Here is an 18,479-nt window from a genome sequence, read left to right as displayed (position 1 = left end):
ACTTGAGCTACATATTTGTTGAGGACCTTTTCTAGCCCCAAAATGCTGATTGATCAACTCTTTTCTTTGAATTACGACTGTTTCATGAAGTTGAAATCATGTTTTTATTTTTAAAGTACTTTTTATCTAGTGATCTTACAGAATGTAAGTCTTTAGTAATTAGGAAGTATTTAAATTTCCTTCTTTATCCACGTTGTAAAAGATAAAACTAATCTGGACCTTAAAGTAGGAAGGACAGATTTTGATCAGTAACAAAGTGTTACAAAAGGGAATAGAGTCCAGCTTGAACTAAATTTAATTTTGATTTGCTCAGAGTTGACTGGGCTTTTTTTTCTTTTTTTAAAGGAAAGGGGAAGGGCATGAGCAAGGTCTCAGTCAAGTTAGGGAAGTGAAAAATTACAAAGGGTTGGTGAAAATATGCTGGTTATGTGCGCTGTGACCAAGTCCTTCCTGATGATCACTTTTTAAAGGAAGGTCTTTCAGTAGTGACACTCCCTGGTTGTTGGCGATATCTCCAAAGGGACAAGAGGAAGGTTCACAATTATAACCCCAGCCCCACCAGCAGTCAGCGTCTGTCTTCAGATAGTGGCTAGAGTAGACAGTAAATTCTTTTGACAGCCTTGAGCTTTAAGAGGCAGACACTGTAAGGAGGGCTAAGGTTATCCTAGGCATGCATCTGAAGTCATGAGAAAAGCCAGGTAATTAAATATTTATATATTTTTAAGATTTACCCATTTATTTGAAAGTCAGAGTTAAACACACAGAGAGAAGGAGAGGCAGAGATAAGAGAGAGGTCTTCCATCTGCTGGTTCACTCCCCAATTGGCTGCAACAGCCAGAGCTGCGCCCTTCTGAAGCCAGGAGCCAGGAACTTCTTCCGGGTTTTCCATGTGGGTGCAGGGGCCCAAGGACTTGGGCCATCTGCTGCTGCTTTCCCAGGCCATAGCAGAGAGCTGGATCAGAAGTGGAGTAGCCAGGACTCGAACTGGTGCCCACGTGGGATGCTGGCTCTGCAGGCGGCAACTTTACCCTCTACGCCACAGTGCCAGCCCCTGGATCATTAAATCTTAATGGGGGGTGGGTAAGGAGGGGTGTTGAGAGTCCTTAGAGTAAAAAAAAAAAAAAAAAAAAATTACGTTTATTTTATTTATTTGAAAAGCAGAGAGAGAGAGGGGGAGAGTCAGATCTCCCATCTGCTATAGTTCAGTTCCCAAATGCCTGCAACAACTGGGCCTGGGCTAGGATGAATTTAGAAGCCAGGAACTCAATCCAGGTCTCCCACATGGGGGCCTGCAGCCTGCTGCCTTCCAAGGCCTACTTTAGCAGGAGACTGGAATCCATAGCAAAGCTGAGATGTGACTCCAGGCACTCTGATCCAGTATGCAGTGTCCTAGATGGTATCTTAACCAACATGCCAGACACTTGACTTAAGAGCCCTTAGTTTTTGTAGACCCAGGTAAAAGACTATTAGAGGGCTTGGCTCAACCTTGATCAAAGAGAAATTCTTTTTTTAATTTTTATCTTCTATTTCTTATGCTGTTTAAGATAGGAAATGACTATTGTGTAAGACTTAGATAATTACAGTTGTGTCTTAACCCAGGGGATAGGTGGAAAAGAGTCGGTAAGATTTTTGAAAGTTTGTATCTGTTCAGGATTTGGAATTTGTCAAATAGTTACAATTTTAAAAGCAAAAATTATCAGCAGGTTTGGTTTTTGTCCATTTTTTAAAAAAGATTTATTCTTACTTATTTGAAAGGCAGAGTTATGGGGTGGTAGAGAGGGAGAGATCTTCCATCCTCTGGTCCATTCCCCAGTTGGCCACAATGGCCAAGGCTGGGACAGGCAGAAGCCAGAAGCCAGGAACTTCATCTGGGTGAAGCTGTCCTCCGCTGCTTTCCCAGGCACATTGGTAGAAAGGTGGATCAAAAGTGGAGCAGCCAGGACTTGAACTGGTGTGCATGTGGGATGCTGGCAGTGCAGGCAGTGGCTTAGCCTGCTACACCTCAATGCCAGCCCCAGTTTTTAATCCAATTTTTAATATTCCTGCTGTGTTAAGAGATTATATAATATTTATCTTTGCATATCATACAATTATAGTATGAAGAAATATGTCTTCATTGATGAGAGTTTATAATAAAGAGGAAAATAGCAGTGAGATGAAATGTATAAAATGTGTAATAGATTATGTTTCTGTCTCCATTTATAAATTCCTCCTTATAATTAGTGAAGCATGGCATGGGAGAAGCCCAGGCACCTTTGAATAGAGTAGCTCATATCAGATACTCATAAAGAATCATTTCATGTCCCTGAATAAATAGAAAGTTTAAAAAAATACCACTGAAGTCAGAGTTCACCTGTGGTCTTTGTGTTTCTTTGAACTTGTACAGTTTTACTTTTTATACTTGTAATTTTTTGTCTGTCTCTGGTGGTTTGTGGCCCTTTACTCTTTATACAGCTTTGCCTTTTTTGCTTTTAAAAATATTAAGAAGCTGTTCCAAGTTCATACAGAAAATGCTCTTTTTCTTTCCTCTATCTTCAGTCCTGCACGCCTACTTTCGTCAGCAGCATTTGCATGGAGTGACTAGTAATTCCTTGCTTGCTAAAGCATCATTTTGTGTTCCTTTTGAAGCTCAAAAGGAAAGAGATATTTAACCTTAAGAATTCATATGTGGCTCTTGTCTCAGTATGAAGATAGGGAGAGTATGGTCGATGTATTATGGCAGAAGAGGCATGAGATGTGCAAGGTAACATGAGGATTACTTTGGCAAAAGCCTGGGATTTGAATATTCTTTCAGAAATATATTATATACAGCATACTTTGAAAGATGGAAAAATCACCTTTTTTGCTTAAGATTTATTTATTTATTTGAAAGGCAGAGTTACAGAGAAAGAGGGAGGGAGGGAGGGAAGGAGGGAGAGATCTTCTATCCACTAGTTTATTCCTCAAATGGCCTAAATAACCAAGGCTTGGGCCAGGCTGAAGCCTGGAGTCTGGAACTCTATACAGGTCTCCTATGTGAGCAGCAGGGACTCAAGTAATTAGGTCATGCACTGCTTTCCCAGGCACATGAGCAGGGAGCTGGATTGGAATTGGGGCAACTGGGACTTGAACTGGCACTCTTATGGGATGCCAGTGTCACAGGTGGTAGCTTAACCCACTGTGCCACAATGCCAGCCCCAGGATACCACTTTATTTCTATTATGTACCATTAGACTAGGTAAAGAGACTTTTCAAGACTTCTTTCCAAGTTAACTTTATGTGATGAAAGAGTTTATTATGATTTATTTTCATAAAATTGAATGAAATGAGATGAAAACATTAATATTGTGTTGAGATACAGTAGATTGTGGTTTAGGAACTGTGGGTGTTGGCTGAAGGTTAATTTCGATAACTTTGCCTTTGATGAAATATTCTAAGTGATGAGTGCCTTTGTCTGCCATCACTTCAAATAGCCCCTCTTCCCTTTTTAAAAAAGATTTATTTATTTGAAAGGCAGAGTTACATAGAAGCAGAGAGAGAGAAAGAAAGTCTTCAGTCTTGTTCATTCCCCTGGGCCGACCTGAAGCCAGGAGGCTGGAGCTTCTTCCGGGTCTCCCAGGTGGCTACAGGGGCCCATTCAACTTGGGCCATCTTCCACTGCTTTCACAGGCACATTAGCAGGGAGCTGGATCAGAAGTGGAGCAGCCTGGATTTGAACGGGTACCTATATGGGATGCTGGCGCTGCAGATGGAAGCTTAACTTGCTAGGCCACAGCGCCAGCCCCTCCCCTTTCTTTCTAAAAGATTCCTGGAAGGTTTGATTTAGAGGAAGGAAATAAAAGAAGTTAAGTGTATATGAAGAGTGATATCAACTTAAAAACCATTGAAATATTAGTTGCTGGCAAATTATATACCAATTAATAGTGTTTCTCCTCACTGCTAGAATGGGAACTGTTGCTGTCAAGAGTTTACATGTATGTACAAGTGGACCCAGCCTACCTAGATTTGCTGAAGGCTTGCAGCTCAACCAAAATAGCTCAAGAAATGAGAAACTTTTTTTTGAACTTTTATATTTTGACATCTCTTTTGCCTGGATCCCTTGTTGGTCCCATGTTATTGTGAAGGCTGTAATAATTTAAGATCATTGGAGTTTTCTTCACAATGCTTCCTTGTTAATCTTAAAATGCCTTTGCCCTAAAAGTCTTTATCATTCAAGATTTTCTGCCAGGGCCGCAGTGAGGGCATTTAAAGGAAGTATGTTCTGGGGAAGCACCAAGCAGTTGTTGAGTGGAGTGTTATGATTTGAGGTAGGATGGTTTTAAAATGTTCACCTGGATTCTGTTTATCTGTGGATATTGTTTAGCCTTCAAAGCAAAAACATGCAGGAGTTAATTTTACCATGTTAATTTTTCTCCCATTCTGTAAGGCTTCCTGTTTGCTGTTTTTCTCGCTTCCCTGTCAATCTACCTTTTATGTGTTACATACTTTCCTTCCTCAAAACATTTATTTGTGTTTTTCTCTCTTAAGACCAAGGCTGCTGTGTGAGTAGAAGCTAGAAACACCACCCTTTTGGGTAAGGTGTCTTCCACCTTTGAATTGATAATATTTTTTTTTCCCAGTCAAGAGTGTTAATTATTTTTATATTATCACTAAAGAAAAGATTTGTTGAACAGATTTGTAGTTTATTTGAAGTTATGAAAAGACGGTACACCAGTAGGGGTGGGGCTGAGGGCCATCTGGGTATTTATAACATCATTCGTGTGCCACACAAAAATTAAAAATTAGCCTGCTATAGATACATTTATTTTTGAGTCCCCCTGTGGGTACCTAGGCAGGGCCCAGACCAAGTGAATTCATGGGCCTTCGTTCCTCACCCCCATGCTAAACTATTAGAAAAGATAGTATGTAATATTCTTCAGTCCATGTTATCAGTTGATCTTGCCACTGGTCTTTCCAGTTATTAAAAGTAGGATAAGGGTCTCTTCTGACCAAGTTTTAGTTTTTGTATCCTCTTAATTTTAAAAATTTATTTAATTGAAAGAGAGAGATCTTTCATCCTCTGGTTACCCACCCCCCTCACCCCTCCCCCCCAGGTGACTGCAACAGCCAGAGCTGAGCTGAAGCCAGGAGCTTCTGTCTGGGTTTCCCACTTGGGTGGCAGGGGCCCAAACACTTCAGCCATCTTCCACTGCTTTTTCCAGGCCATTAGCAGGGAGCTGGATGGGAAATGGAGCAGCCAGGACTTGAACTGTTGCTCATTTGGTCTGCCAGCATCATAGGCAGTGGCTTTTACCTGCTATGCCCCCCCACCCTGATTCTACCTGTCATACTATTCTTTTGTTTCCTAACCACTTTCATGTTGTTTTGAGTATAACTTTACTAAAGGAATCAGTCAGTGTCTACAATAGAAAGCAGCAAAATTTCATGACATGGTATTTATAGTTACAGGAGAGAAGAAGCATTTCTTTGTTGAAACACTACCATGTAAAGTGGTTTTTCAGACTGGGTGTTTTCACTCATTAATGGATAGAGAAATCAGTTTAATGTGTCATGAGCATTTGAAAAAACTGAGTAGAATGGAAAAGATCAGTGTGCATTCCAAACGGAAAGGGCGTTATTTTGTGAAACTTTTTTGAGTTATATAAATAACATGTGTGGCCGGCGCCGTGGCTTGCTAGGTTAATCCTCCACCTTGCGGCACCGGCACACGGGGTTCTAGTCCCGGTCGGGGCGCCAGATTCTGTCCCGGTTGCCCTTCTTCCAGGCCAGCTCTCTGCTGTGGCCTGGGAGTGCAGTGGAGGATGGCCCAGGTGCTTGGGCCCTGCACCCCATGGGAGACCAGGAGAAGCACCTGGCTCCTGCCATTGGATCAACGCTGTACGCCGGCCGCAGCGCGCCGGCCGTGGCGGCCATTGGAGGGTGAACCAACGGCAAAGGAAGACCTTTCTCTCTGTCTCTCTCTCTCTCTCTCTCTCTCTCTCTCACTGTCCACTCTGCCTGTCAAAAAAAACCCCAAAAAACATGTGTAATGAGTGTGTGTGTATGTGTGTGTGTGTGTGTGTATGTATGTATATATATTTACATTTATATACTTAACACACACTAGGTGGTCTCAAATGTTTGTGAAAAATGGAATGCAAAGACGATTCCATGAACTTTCTGACGTCCCCTTGTAATTCTCTGGAGAGTATGGTTTTAAAAGTTTGAAAATCACCAAATCGTGACTGGCATTGTGGTGTAGCAGGTTAAGCTGCTGCCTGCAATGCCAGCATCTCACATGGGTGCCAGTTTGTGTCCTGGCTGCTCCACTTCCCATCCAGCTCCTTGTTAATGTGCCTGGGAAAAGCAGCAGAGGATGGCCCAAGTGCTTGGCCCCTGTACCCACATTGGAGACCCGGATGAAGCTCCTGGTTCCTGGCTCCTAACTATGGCCTGGCCCAGTCCAGCCCTGGCCATTAAAGCCATTTGGGGAGTGAACCATTAGATGGAAGAATTCTTTCTCTCTCCCTCTTTTCCTCTTTCCCTCCCTCTCTAACTCTACCTTTCAGTCAAATAAGTAGGACAAATCTTTCAAAAAAAAAAAAAAAAAAAAGAAAGAAAGAAAGAAAGAAAGAAAAAAAAGCACCAAAATGTAGAAGTAAGACTTTGGGAAATGTTGGCGTTCACTTTTTTAAAAAATACTTTCTTTACTTGAAAGGAAGATTTAATAGGGGTATGTTTGGGGGGTTGTCTTCCATCCACTGGTTTGCTCCCCAGATGGTTGCAATAGCCGGGGCTAGACCAGGCCGAAGCCAGGGGGCTGGAACTCCATCCAGGTCTCCCATGTGGGTGGCAGCGGCCCAAGTACTTGGACCATCTTCTGCTAGTCCCAGGGGCATTAGCAGGGAGCTGGATCAGAAGTGGAGCAGCCAGGATGTGAACTGGAACCAATATTGGGGATGCTACCACTGCAGGCTGCAGCTTGTCCTGCTGTGCCGCAACACCAGCCGTGAGCCATTGGATTTCATTTTCTTTGTAGAATAGGGAATATACATACTTTTTTCTCCTCTTCTTTCTCTCCCTCCCCCTCCTCTTTCCCCCATCCTCTGCCCTCATTTTTTTTTTTTTTTTTAAGATTTATTTATTTTAAAGGCAAAGTGACAAAGAGGGAGAGAAATGTAGATCTTCCATTCACTTGTTCACACTTCATATGGCCACCACAGCCAGGGTCTGGGAGAGCCTGAAATCAGTAGTAGGAATTCCATCCAGGTCTCCCACATGGTAGCAGGTACCCAATTGCATGGGTCATCTTCTGCCTTCCAAGGCATATTACCAGAGAACTAGATCAGAAGTGGACCTGTGGGGCCCTGAATTGATTACTCTGATATGGGGTCCCCACATTTGCAAGCTGTAGCTTAACCAGCTGTGCCACAACACCAGCCCCCAGTGACATTTCTTTTTTGTCTTCAATCAGGGTGTTAGTTAACCAGTTGCTTTCTTGTAATCTTTTTCAATTCTGAGCTCTTGACTAGTTAAGATTCATGATTTTTGTTTGTTTTTTCTTTTTAAGATTTTGTTTTGTTACTTGAAAGTATTAGAGAATGGGCCAGCCCTGTGGCCTAGTGGGTAAAGCCACTGCCTGCAGTGTTGGCATCCCATATGAGCGCCAGTTCGAGAACCGGCTGCTCCACTTCCGATCCAGCTCTCTGCTATGCCCTGGGAAAGTAGTAGAAAATGGCCCAAGTCCTTGGGTCCTTGCATCTGCGTAGGTGACCTGGAAGAAGCTCCTGGCTCCTGGCTTTGGATTGGCGCAGCTTCGGCCGTTGCAACCATCTGGGGAGTGAACCAGAGGATGGAAGACCTCTCTCTCACTCTCTCTCTCTGTCTCTCCTCTCTCTGTGTAACTCTGACTTTGAAGTAAAATAAATTTTTTTAAAGAAAATATTAGAGAGACGGAGGTATCTTCCATATGTTGTTCTCTCCCCAGATGGCTGTAATGGTCAGTGGTGGACCAGGCTGAAGCCAGGAGCCTGGAGCTTTTTCCAGGTCTCCTACATGGCGGTAGGGGCCCAAACACTTGGGCCATCTTCTGCTGCTTTTCCCAAGCCATTAGCAGAGAGCTGGATTGTAAGTGGAACAGCTGGGACACAATCTGGCACACACATGGAATGCTGGTGTTGCAGGCAGTGGCTTTACCCACTAAGCTACAGCACCAGCTCTAGAATTCATGATTTTCTATGTTGAAAGCATGAGCATAACTTGATAGCTTACTATTGTGTTGAAATATATGTGAATAGTCAAGCATAGTCTTTGAAAGGTAGTTCTGTCTCTTACTAAAGTAGAAATTATATATTGCTTTTGGTTTTATTTCCTACGGAATTAATAAATATGTGAGTTTTAGAGACTAATTGGTCTGTGATATTTAGGGACATTTAGTACCTGATTCACAGCGACCTTCTGTGCTACTAGATTGAAGCCCATTTATAATGAAGTTGGTGTTTTTCGCAGACTGCTTTTGCTTACCTCCTACAAGTAGGAATGGTGGAAATACCAAATAGGATATCACAAGTGAGGAAGGCAAAGATTTTTACAGAGCTGACTGAAGCAATTCCTCCATTATCTTCACTACCCACAAATCTTCGGAAGTGCTTTCTGTGGGAGGAGTATGGAGACTGGTAGACTGGGCACTTTGCACTTCAGAAGAGAGAGACTGAAGATTGGTTCCGAAAGATGCAAGATTTTTTTGAGTAGCACTTAACTACAGGTGCTTATCAGAAGACAATGCATGATTGGAATACAAAGTCTAAGTTGTTCTTGTGGACTTTTAACCATCTTTATTTAATTTTTAATTAATTTCAATACTTTCTATAATATATATGCCTGTCATTTATAGACTAAGTCAAAAGTACCGCATTGACAGTTCAAAGTAGGCAATTTCTTTTGAACTCTAGACATGATTTTCATAACTGTCCAGTTGAAGATCGAACGTTTAGGAAAATTATTTCATGATTTACAGAAAATCGGATAAATAAGAGAGGAATATGCATAGTGAAGAAGCTGTGTTGTGTAATCCATAGCTTCTTAAAAAAGAAAGCTTTTGGGGGCCAATGTTGTGGCATAGTGGTTATAGCCGCTGCCTGTGAAGCTGGCATCCGATGTGGGTACTGGTTTATGTCCCAGTTGCTCCACTCTCAATCCAGCTTCATGCTAATGGCTTGGGAAAAGCAGCAGAAGGTGGCCCAGGTGCTTGGGCCCCTGCCACTCACTGGGAGATCCAGAAGAACCTCCTGGCTCCCGACTTTGCCCTGGCTGTTGCAGCCATCTGGGGAGTGAACTGACAGATGGAAGATCTCTCTGTCTCTCTGTCTCTGTCTCTTTGTGTAACTCTGACTTTTTTTTTAAGAAGAAAACCTTTTAATGTGTTATCAAAAGGGATGAGATTAGAAGAACTAAAATGGAAGGGGTTTCCAGGCAGTGATCAATTAAAAATGTAGGTAGCGGGGCTGGCGCCGTGGCTCACTTGCTTGATCCTCTGCCTGCAGCACTGGCATCCCATATGGGCTCCGGGTTCTAGTCCTGGTTGCTCCTCTTCCAGTCCAGCTCTCTGCTGTGGCCTGGGAGGGCAGTGGAGGATGGCCCAGGTGCTTGGGCCCCTGCTACCCGCATGGGAGACCAGGAGGAAGCACCTGGCTTATGGCTTTGGATCGGCGCGCCGGCCGTTGTGGCCATTTGGGGAGTGAACCAACGGAGGAAAGACCTTTGTCTCTGTCTCTCTGTCTCTCTGTCTGTCTGTCTGTCTCTCTCTAGCTCTACCTGTCAAATAAATATATATATAGGTAGCACATCACTTAAGTTATAAGTTAATAGTGAAGTTGTTTCATTTTCTGAAAATGAATTTCGATGTAACTTTTCAGATACATCGGTTTCTCAGTGGGAAGATAGTTAAACAGGCTTACCCTTGCTTCAGGTGTTGTGCCATATGCCTCATTGGTGAACCATACTGCAATCAGTGATGTGTGTGTCTCACGATGGTACATCTTCTGGGATGGCTCTGGAGCCAGCTCTGTACTTTCATATTTCTGTTAGTAGCCACTCTCTGCTGGGCCGGAACCTTTAATCTGTGTAGTCGTTTCATTTCCACTTTTATTTCTTTATATTGTCATAGTTAAGGTTTTTTTTTTTTTTTTTTTTTTTTTGGACAGGCAGAGTGGATAGTGAGAGAGAGACAGAGAGAAAGGTCTTCCTTTTGCCGTTGGTTCACCCTCCAATGGCCGCCACAGCTGGCGCGCTGCGGCCGGCGCACCGTGCTGATCCAAAGGCAGGAGCCAGGTGCTTCTCCTGGTCTCCCATGGGGTGCAGGGCCCAAGCACTTGGGCCATCCTCCACTGCCTTCCCGGGCCACAGCAGAGCACTGACCTGGAAGAGGGGCAACTGGGAAAGAATGCGGTGCCCCGACCGGGACTAGAACCCGGTGTGCCGGCGCTGCTAGGTGGAGGATTAGCCTATTGAGCCGCGGCGCCGGCCACAGTAAAGTTTTAGATTCCTTTAGGGAGTGCGTAAGGCATGAAATAGCCAAGTATTAAAGCTAGGCCTCATTTTCCCTATTGCAGCATACCTTTGTATTCAATCTGAAAATTACTAAGTTTGTTCACTGTTGTCAAATTTTCTTTCTAAATCCAGAGTGACTATTGAACACAGAGCTCTGTAATTTATGCTCTTTTACATCCCATTAGTTTGCTTTGGAGTTTTTTCTACTTTAAAAACAACATAGGGATATGAACTAAATGCTTTTTTTTTTTTTAAAGACTTATTTATTTGAAAGTCAGAGTTACACAGAGAGAGTGGAGAGGGAGAGAGAGAGAGAGAGAGAGAGAGGGAGGTCTTCCATCCGCTGATTCACTCTCCAACTGGCCGCAACAGCCGGAGCTGGGCTGATCCGGAGCCAGTTAGCTTCCTCGGGGTCTCCCATGCGGGTGCAGGGACCCAAGGACTTGGGCCATCTTCTACTGCTTTCCCAGGCCATTAGCAGAGAGCTGGATTGGAAGAGGAGCAGCCGGGACTAGAACTGGTGCCCATATGGGATGCTGGTGCTTCAGGCCAGGGCGTTAACCCGCTGCACTACAGCGCTGGCCCTGAACTAAATGCTTTTTAAAAACAAGTTAGGGACAGGAACTAAATATAGATTATTGCAAACCAGTATGTGTGGTTATCAAGGTTTTAGTTAGACTAACATTACATGTTAGCTGCATGGAAGAAAATTGGAAGATAATACATGAGAAATTTAATTTTGATAGTTTCCGGCTAGGTAGAATGATGAGAGATTTAAATTTAAATTTTGTCTGTATTTTCAGATTTAATTGTAAAATTTTAAAAAAGCAAAGTATATTCTCCTTACGCTTGACAGTCTCCAGAAGTGTTTTCTTTGGACTGAGCAAAATAATGTTAGCTGTAGCTAAATATTAACATCCAAGGTAAGGTGATATAGCAGTGCTAAGCATCAGGTAAAAGGGGAGGTAAACCAAAAAGCTAACATTTTTCTTCAAAGTGACTTAAGTTTTATGGTGCTTTCCAGAAGAGGGTAACAAATTCTCATTTTATAGCAAGTAAATGGAAACATTTCTCACGAACTTGCAGCAACTCTTAGTGCTTAAAGTCACACTGATCTCTTTTCTGTTTCCATTCAGTTAGAAGGGTTGCGTGATAGTAGTCTGATTCCATCCACTTTTGAAAGGAAAGAGTTGTAGGTTACTGCTTAACTTTGAGGATCTATGGTATGAGGAAAAGAGTGAGTCTGAAACAATTTACGCTCTTTCTTGTTATAAATTTTTTTAATGAGTTATAGAAACCCTTCACCTATCAGTAAAATTGTTTAAAAAGAGATTTTGGCAGGATAGTGGAATCTGTAAGGTTATCAGATCTTGATTTTTCAAATCACATTTTTTTTTTTTTTTTTTAACAGGCAGAGTGGATAGTGAGAGAGAGAGACAGAGAGAAAGGTCTTCCTTTTGCCGTTGGTTCACCCTCCGGTGGCCGCCACGGCTGGTGCGCTGTGGCGCGCTGTGGCCGGCGCACCGCGCTGATCCGAAGGCAGGAGCCTGGTGCTTCTCCTGGTCTCCCATGAGGTGCAGGGCCTTAGCACTTGGGCCATCCTCCACTGCACTCCTGGGCCACAGCAGAGAGCTGGCCTGGAAGAGGGGCAACCGGGACAGAATCCGGCGCCCTGACCGGGACTAGAACCCAGTGTGCTGGCGCCGCTAGGTGGAGGATTAGCCTAGTGAGCCGCGGCGCCAGCTCAAATCACATTTTTCCAGAAGAAGGTTCCCTGTTGCTTTTTGGACAGTTTGAATAAGGTATTTCTCTTTGTAATTCTGTTGACTTGATTACTTAACTTTTTTATTCTGATTTCTTTAAAGCTGGAAGTCTAGGAAAGATATCTTGATTATAACACATGCACTGGTCATTTTTTTTTTTTTTTTTTTAAGATTTATTTATTTCACTTGAAAGTCACAGTTAGAGAGTGGAGAGGGAGAGAGGGAGGGAGGGAGGCAGCGGGGAGAGGTGTCTTCCATCTGCTGGTTTACTCCCCAGATGGCCGCAACAGCCAGAGTTGCACCAGTCTGGAGCCAGGAGCCAGAAGCTTCCTCTGGGTCTCCCACATGGATGCAGGCAGGGGCCCAAGCACGTGGGCCATCTTCTACTGCTTTCCCGGGCCATAGCAGAGAGCTGGATCACGAGTGGAGCAGCCAGGTCTTGAACCGGCGCTGATCTGGGATGCCGGCACCGCAGGCGGCAGCTTTACCCACTATGCCACAGCACCGGCCCCAAGTCATGTGTTTGTTAAAGTTAAGCAGTTTAGTGCATTGGGCTTGCTCCATGTGGGTGGCAGGGACCCAAGTACTTGAGGCATTGCCTGTAGATGCACATTAGCAGGAAGCTGGAGGGAGAAAAAAGGTAGCCAGGACTCAAGCACTGGATTGTGGGATGCAAGCATCCCAGGCAGTTAATTATTAAGCACTTTGAACCTGTATTTACAAGTATTCTGTTTCTTTAAAAACAGAGAAAAGAATTTGGATGAAATATGATAAAGTGACGGGAAGCAAAGTCAGATTCTGATAAAAGCAGGAAGATTTGGTGATATCTGGAAAGTCAGAACTAGTAAGAACAGCAGGAGAAGGGTCAGGGCAGATGCAGTGAGACAATGGCCACGTCAAACTTTCAGTGCTTTGTTCCACAACAACCAAGTCAGAAATGTTGGACTTTACATGTAGTCTTACTTCTATCCACCTCACAGAATGGTGAAGCCATTTATTTAATAAATACAGTATCAAAGAATGGGATTATCTCCATCCTGAAGATACATTAGGAGAACTATGTGCTCAGAGGGGTGGGAATTCTCTTTTAGAAATAGTATTACAGTAACTTGGGAAGCACTGTTGAAATCCAGGCACATTTTCTTATAAGCTGTTACTGCAACTGAAAACCACATTTTATTCCTTTCTATGTACACTGAGAGTCCCTGGGATCCTTAGTGGGGAGTCAGCAACAGCAACCTTTTAGTCCATCAGCCAACCCTCAAGAACCATTTCCTTTTCGTTTTGCAACTGAGAGGCCCATGTTTCCCATTGATCATATAAAAAATGTATTCTTGTATCAGTCCTTTGTATTATGGACTGGGTATTTATATTAACAATATGAGTATTTTTAAAATGCCCAAGCGGTGTATTGCGCTAGTTAATTGCAACTTCTGTTTTTGAAAAATAATGTTTTTTTTTTTAGGTACTAGGTATTTAGCCTAGTGGTTGTAACGGGATTCATGAACGAGATGACACACCAAGGCCTTTAACAGGAAGCAGTTATTATTCCAGCATGAGGCTCAGTTGGATTTATGTCCAAAGATACTGAGCCCTGAACAAGAGGAGGGGCATTTCCTTATTTACCTTTTCAGTTTCTTTGCCCCCCATAGATGGTTACATTCATACATATGATTGAACATTCTAATGTTACGTGGTGGTCATAGGAATTGACACAATACTGCACATGTGTACATAGTAATTGATAATGTTTCATTAGTTTCCCTTAATACATGTACTTTTTTTTTTACACACATACTGAGCTGTATGCTGTCTCACAAGGGTTAACATCTTCATTGTGTGCTAGCAAGCAGAAGCTGAAACAGTTACGGGCAAGCAGATAATGACCACATTCCATTCCCAGGATACGTGTTTTCCTTCTGTTTTTATTTTGGGAAGGCCTCTAGCACAGTTAAGATGCAGGTCCAGATGTCTCTGTTCCTCCTCGTACTTCCTGGCTTCAGTTCTCCCGTGTGGCTCCTGACTCCAGCTTTCTTCTGATGTAGCCCTTTGGAGGCAGTGATGAGGGCCCAAGTGATTGGTCCCTGCCAACCACATGGAGGACAGAACTGAGTTTCAGGCTCCTGGTTTGGGCTTTTCCCCTCCCTGGCCATTGTGGGCAATTGAGGAGTTAACCAGCACTCCTGTCTCTTTCTGCTCTCAAATAAATAAAATTTAAAAAAAAAGTAATACTTTTTGAAACTGTGTTGACACATATTGCTCTAGTTTATTTTACCAATAATATCTTTATTTTATTTTATTTTTTGACAGGCATAGTGGACAGTGAGAGAGAGAGAGAGACAGAAAGATCTTCCTTTTCCGTTGGTTCACCCCTCAATGGCCTCTCCGGCGGTGCCCTGTGCCCATCCGAAGCCAGGAGCCAGGTGCTTCCTCCTGGTCTCCCATGCGGGTGCAGGGGCCCAAGCATTTGGGCCATCCTCCCTTCCCGGGCCACAGCAGAGAGCTGGACTGGAAGAGGAGCAACTGGGACTAGAACCTGGCGCCCATATGGGATGCCAGTGCCACAGGCAGAGGATTAACCTAGTGTGCCACGGCGCCAGCCCCAAATATTATTTTTCTTAATAAAATTTAATAGGCAGACAGAGTTGGATCTCCCATATGCTTGTTCCCTCCTATATGCTTCAGTGGCTGGGGCTGGGCCTGGCCAAAACTGGGAGCTAGGAACGCATTCTGGGTTTTCCACATGGGTAGCAAGGACCCAACTGCTTGAGCCATCAGCTGCTTGTTGTCCAGCATTTACATGAGCAGGAAGTCAGAATAAGGAGCAGAATTGGGACTCGTAGGCCCCCCAAAATGGGATAGTGGCAAATGGCATCTTAACTGCTGTGCCAAATAATGGTCCCCATACCCATGATTTTTCTAAGGTTCATAATCTTATTTATGATTACTAGTTTCCTAGAGTTTCCACAATAAATTCCTAATACTTGGGAACTTAACATTAGTCAGGGTGGATGTTTGGTGCACTGGTTGACACTGTGACAGTAGTACCCCACAGTAGAGTTCCTGGGTTAGGGTCTTCAGTTTTGCTTGTGATCCAGCTTCCTGCCATTTGCATTCTGTAAGGCAGCAAGGGATGGATCAAGTGCTTGGGTCCTGCCATTCACATGGACGACTCGGATTGAGGTCCTGGCTCCTGGCTTCAGTCTCTTCCGGTCTCTGCTCTTGCGGGCATTTGGGGAGTGGACCATTGGTTGGGAGATACCTATCTGTCTCTGTTTCTGTCTTTGTTTCAACCTCTCTCTGTTTCTCTCTGCCTTTCTTTTATTTTTTTCTGTTAAAGATTTTATTTATTTATTTATTTATTTGAGAGGTAGAGTTATAAACAGAGAAAGGGAGGGCCAGAAAGGTGTTCCATCTGCTGGTTCACTCCCCAAACAGCCACAATGGCTGGAGCTGTGCTAATCTGAAGCCAGGAGCCAGAAGCTGCTTCTGAGGTCTTGCAGGGGTCCAAGCACTTGGGCTGTCTTCTGCTGCTTTTCCAGGTGATAAGCAGAGAGCTGGATTGGAACAGGAGCACCTGGGACATGAACTCATGCCCATATGGGATGCTGGTGCTGCAGGTGGAGGCTCAGCCTTCTATGTCACAGTGCTGGCCCCTCTGCCTTTCCAATAGATAAAGTTAATTTAAAATGAAAACAGAAGTTTTTTCTGTCACAGTTCCGGAGGCCATAAGTCTTAAATAAAGGTGTCGGCAAACGTAGTTCGTTCTAGAATCTCTCTCTTTTTTAAAACTTTCTCCACAGTCTTACTTTTTCTTTTTTTAAAGATTTATTTATTTATTTGAAAGTCAGAGTTACACAGAGAGAGGCGAGGCAGAGAGAGAGGTAGGTCTTCCATCTGGTGGTTCACTCCCCAATTGGCTGCAACTGCCAGAGCTGTACCGATCTTAAGCCAGGAGCCCAGGAGCTTCTTCCAGGTCTCCCACGCGGGTGCAGGGGCCCAAGAATTTGGATCATCTTCTACTTCTTTTCCCAGGCCATAGCAGGGAGCTGGAGGCGCCCACATGGGATGCCGGTGCTTCAGGCCAGGGCGTTAACTTGCTGTGTCACAGCACCAGCCCTTCTAGAATCTCTTAAGGGAGAAACTTCCATGGTTTGCAAGCAGTTCTTAGCATTGCTGCACTTACAGACACATCACTGCAGTCTCTAAATCTTCATATAGCCTTCTCTCTTGTGTGTGTTTATTTTCTTTGCTGTCTCTTTTAAGGACAAATGTCATTGGATTTAGGGTCCACTCTTTTTTTTTTTTTTTTTAATTAATTTATTTGAATGGCAGAGCTACAGATAAGCAGAGGCGGGGGGCGGGGGAGGATGGAGGTGTCTTCGTCGGCTGATTCACTATGCAGATGGCTGTGATGGCCAGAGCTGAGCCGATCCGAAGCCAGGAGCTTTTTCTGGGTCTGCCACTTGGATGCAGGGGCCCAAGTACTTGGGTCATCTTATTTCCCAGGCCACAGCATAGCGGAAGTGGAGCAGCTGGGTCTTGAACTGGTACCCATATGGGATGCCAGCACTGCATGGTGGGCAGCTTTACCCCCTAAGCCACAGCACCAGCCTCCAGGGTCCACTCTTAACTTATCTCATCTTCAAATTCTTAACATTTGCAAAGATCCTGAAGAAAGAGCTCTTTAAGTTTCTGTGTGGACATACTTGGGGGGATGGGGAAAGTTAAAATATATGTAACTTTTTTTTAAACAAATGGCATATAAGAAATATGTACTTAAATTTTAAGTTGATACTGCTCCTCTGTCAAAGAAGCCTGGAAATGATTAGTTCTGACGCTACTTGAGATCCATACAGTTAGCTTCTTTTTCATGTGATTGGACAACCTTCAAGGACATGAAAAGCTGTGTAAGAGTTCAAGGTTAATAATGCTTCCCGTGTTTCATAGTCACAGTAGACTGTATTGATTAGGCTTGGGTTTATGGATTTCCTTTCAGGTTTGGCAGGAACCTGGGTAATGGTGAGAGAGATTCGGGAAAGCACCATGAGACTTGGTGTGCGCATGGTCTGTTCTCACAAGCTTCAGATAGTTGTGAGGAATCCTTGTTCAGGATGTTCTCTGTGTGTGTGAATTGCAGCGTTTTGGTGAGGCTGCTTTTTGACATTTCTCCTGGTTATATTCCCTTTGCACTTAATCCTTAGTCCACATTAGGTTGGTAAGTGAAGGTAGGATATTATTTTCAGGCTGTTTTAATAAATGTTAACTAAAATGTGATCTTTAATACTATAAAATTTTGTATAATTTAAAGCCCTGCTGCTTAACTGATTCTTCCAGTGTTAATTAGATGTGTGTTAACAACCTTAGCTGTTATCAAAAGTTTGTGTAAAGTTTTTAAACTGACTTTTAGACTAAATATTAGATACAGAGAAGAAAAAATACTTTAACAGAAGACTTCTGTCAGAAAATAAAAATGTATATGAACAGGCAGTGCTAAAAGGCTTCTTAGAAATGGAACAAGACTTACTATTTTGAAAAAAGATGGCAGATCAGGGTATGGGCAATTATTTGTTTCTTAAAAGGCAATAAAATCCTGAAATGAAGTAATTGCCATGGTAACTAAAATTGACACAACCCTTTTATATTATGAAGCCCTTAAATACAATATCATCTCATTTAATTATTCCGACATTTGGAATTTTATTGCCCCATTTTTCAGATAAGGTAAACTTATTTAAATAAGCTCTCCTATTCTCAAGATTAAATAAATATTAAAATTAATTAAGACATGGGGCTGGCGCTGTGGTGCAGCAGGTTAAAGCCCTGGCCTGAAGCGCCAGCATCCCATATGGGCACCAGTTCTAGTCCTGCTCTTCAAATCCGGCTCTCTGCTATGGCCTGGGAAAGCAGTAGAAGATGACCCAAATCCTTGGGCCTCTGCACCTGCATGGGAAACCCAGAAGCTCCTGGACTCCTGGCTTCGGATTGGCGCAGCTCCAGCTGTTGAGGACATCTGGGGAGTGAACCAGCAGATGGGAGACCTCTCTTTCTCTCTCTCTCTCTACCTCTCTCTGTAACTCTGTCTTTCAAATAAATAAAATAAATCTTAAAAAAATTTTAATTAAGACATGAGACTTGATATTCATTATTTAGAGCCAGAAATTTTTTTTTATTTGAAAGGCAGAATTACAGAGAGGGAGAGACAGACTG

The 18,479-nt window shown here is 43.4% G+C and overlaps 1 protein-coding gene across 2 annotated transcripts in view; it reads left to right on the top strand.

Moving 5' to 3' along the window:
- Positions 1-18,479, top strand: part of ZFAND3 (zinc finger AN1-type containing 3) — a 330,833-nt gene that overhangs the window by 114,034 nt on the left and 198,320 nt on the right. The window lies entirely within an intron of this gene.

The sequence above is a fragment of the Oryctolagus cuniculus genome, chromosome 5 (genome assembly GCF_051225735.1).
Source record: "Oryctolagus cuniculus isolate XC-2025 breed Fujian yellow rabbit chromosome 5, ASM5122573v1, whole genome shotgun sequence".
Lineage (NCBI taxonomy): Eukaryota > Metazoa > Chordata > Mammalia > Lagomorpha > Leporidae > Oryctolagus > Oryctolagus cuniculus.
Note: the sequence above shows the minus strand (reverse complement) of the source record. Positions and strands in the feature narration are given on the sequence as shown.